The sequence below is a fragment of the Carlito syrichta genome, unplaced genomic scaffold (assembly GCF_000164805.1).
Source record: "Carlito syrichta isolate Samal-C Ts95f unplaced genomic scaffold, Tarsius_syrichta-2.0.1 Scaffold295284, whole genome shotgun sequence".
NCBI classification, from domain to species: Eukaryota; Metazoa; Chordata; class Mammalia; order Primates; family Tarsiidae; genus Carlito; species Carlito syrichta.
The window spans coordinates 41,583-44,221 of record NW_007239380.1 but is presented as its reverse complement, the minus strand read 5'-3'; the positions used below and the strand labels follow the sequence as shown (position 1 = coordinate 44,221).

General features: G+C 41.7%; 1 pseudogene; it reads right to left on the bottom strand.

Moving 5' to 3' along the window:
* Positions 1-1,173: 1,173 nt before the first annotated feature.
* Positions 1,174-2,150, bottom strand: LOC103256743 (annotated as a pseudogene).
* Positions 2,151-2,639: the final 489 nt, after the last annotated feature.

Sequence of the window (2,639 nt, the reverse complement as noted above, 5' to 3'; positions counted from 1 at the left end):
TCTATATGTCACACCACAGAGTTCACTACAGTCTACCCCTTGTGTGGAGCCATGTGTTCTGCACAATAACTGCACACAAATTGACAACTGCTCCTCTAGGATTTTGGTTGGTTTGATTTCCAGAGGAGTCTTAGAAAAGGGAGGTCAGTGGCACAAATGATACCCATCCCTCTACAGCTGATCTAGAAGCCTCAATTGATGCTCATCTTGTCCTCCCTTTAATCCCATTCTAAAGTACTCTGGCCCTTAACTAGTATTCCTGTTTGTATGACTTGCCTGTAGGGGTGTGACCAAGAGCCTCAACTTTAAAGGGTTGAGTCCTGATCCTCGTGTCTTTCTTAGGCCATGGCTGATGCACTTGTCCATTTGCCACCAAATTTGGGTGATGGAATACCAAGGATTTTGCTCAGGGAATCACTTGGGTGCCAAAAGTATTATTCCCTGAATCTACTGCAGTAGAGTAGCCATACCTTCTACTGATGATCAGAGTTGATGCCATATAATGACCTTCTTCTTGCCTGCTGTATTCCTGGCATGGAGAGCCTGAAATGATAGAGCTTAAAATTTAATAGAACTCTTGCTGTGTCTCTCCATGGAAATGCTTCACCTCTGAGTACCAGGACCTCTAAGTCCATAGAATCTAAAGTTGTGAGTACAAGAAATACTTATTCCCCCAAGTGAGTGACTGAGAATAATGGTAAGTGGAGTTATCTCTACTTCTACCTGTTGGTTACTCGTTCCTTAAGGGTGGATATTGCATTCTGGAAGATGGAGTCCCAGTTTCATATAGTACCATTTCTAAGATGAGCCTCAACTTCACCTTTAAATGTCATTCTGACACTCTTTCAGGCTTGGAGGTCTTAAGTGGTGCTATATGTGACAGGATCAGTAGATCTTATGGTGCGGTGTTCTCGTTTCCTTTAATGTGTTTCTCTAGATGCAGAGTGATGCTACGTAGTGACTTGTATAGATGGAGCAAACGTTTCTTTTTTTTTACTTTATTAAAATACTGAGTTTGTTTCACATGTATATTTTTGTCTCTCCACCATTTCCATGTCTGACCACTACTACTACTATGCTCTATCATAACATTCCATACATACTTAAAACCAAGCAAAGGATGGAGTTCCATCTTTAAAAACTAAACAGGCATTTTGGACAACACATCTTGACAATGGAACCTGGACAACATTTATCAATCATGGTAGAGAAAGTTCTTACTCTGCATTATAAAAAGGGCAGCCAGATATTAACTGTTATAGAAATGAAATAAGATGGAAAACTTTTAACAAACTGTTTAAACTATTTTCTTAAAGAGATTTCCTCCACTGCCAGAGATCTTGAATAGCCTCCTGGTCAGTCATCCGAAAGCAATTCTTCACATAATTGATGAACTTGGCTTCCACCTTGGGAAGAGAACCACCTTTTTCTATACTTGCTTGCATTTTTACCTTAATGTCTTCTACAGAGCTAGGTTCTTTTGGTATTTTAGGAGTTTTTTCCTGTTTTTTGATGGATTCTTGACCTTTTGATCTTGGTGTTGATGGTTTTGAGTCTTTTCCATTCTGGTTTGATTTTTGTGCATTTTTGGCTGGAGTATCTCATACAGATTTCTTCACTGGAGCTTTTTCCTCATCATCAAAATCATCATCATCATCATCTTCTTCATCAGCAGCAAGCTTTCCTTTTTTCTGAGGAACCTTGCTACCACCTCCAGGAGCAGATCACTTTCCAGATATACTTAAGAGTTTTACATCCTCATCCTCTTCATCTTCTGACTCTGCATCTTCTTCCACAGCTACTAAATGCTGTCCACTAATATGCACAGATCCTGAGCCACAATTCAACCATAAGACCACGGGTGATGTTATTTCAAAGCCCCCAAGGGAAACCATTGGCTGCACAGACATTTTCAAAGTTGCCAGCGTTACTTTTATTGGGCTGCCTTCATAATTCATTGCCTCTGCTTCAACAATGTGCAATTCGTCCTTTGCACCAGTCCCTAAACTGACCATTCTTAAAGATAACTGGTGCTCATTTTCATCATTATCCACCTTAAAGTGATAATCTTTGTCGGCCTTTAGTTCACAATCAAAAAGATAGTTCTGGGACCTCAGGGGACCCATGTCCATGTCCATTGAATCTTCCATGGGGTGGTGGTGTGCACTTAGGTGGGAGAGAAGGCGGACGGAGGCAAACGACTACTGCTCCAAAGAACAGCCGTGCAGGAAGGAATCACACCAGGGTGGATCAAACGTTTCTAAGCCATCTTCAGATAGTGTTGACTATAAGGCTTTGCAAGCAAAGGCAAACCCATACCGAGGATACATGTCAATTTCAGTAAAGACAAATCCCTGTGCTTTCCAGGATGTCAGGGTTTCATGTAATCACCTTGCCCTTGGGTGACTGGTTGTACTGAAGGTGTACCACATCAGGGTCTCAGCAGTGATTTAGGTGGATGGCAGATCTGACATTTGGCAATGGCAGCAGCTAGATTAGCCTCAGTGAATGAGAGTCCCTTGATACTGAGTCATGCATAGCCTCCATTCCTGCCACCATAGCTGTTCCTTTCATGGACTCACTGGACCAGCACTGGAGTGAATAATGACATTAACTTCCTGAGTCATTCTCTCTGCATG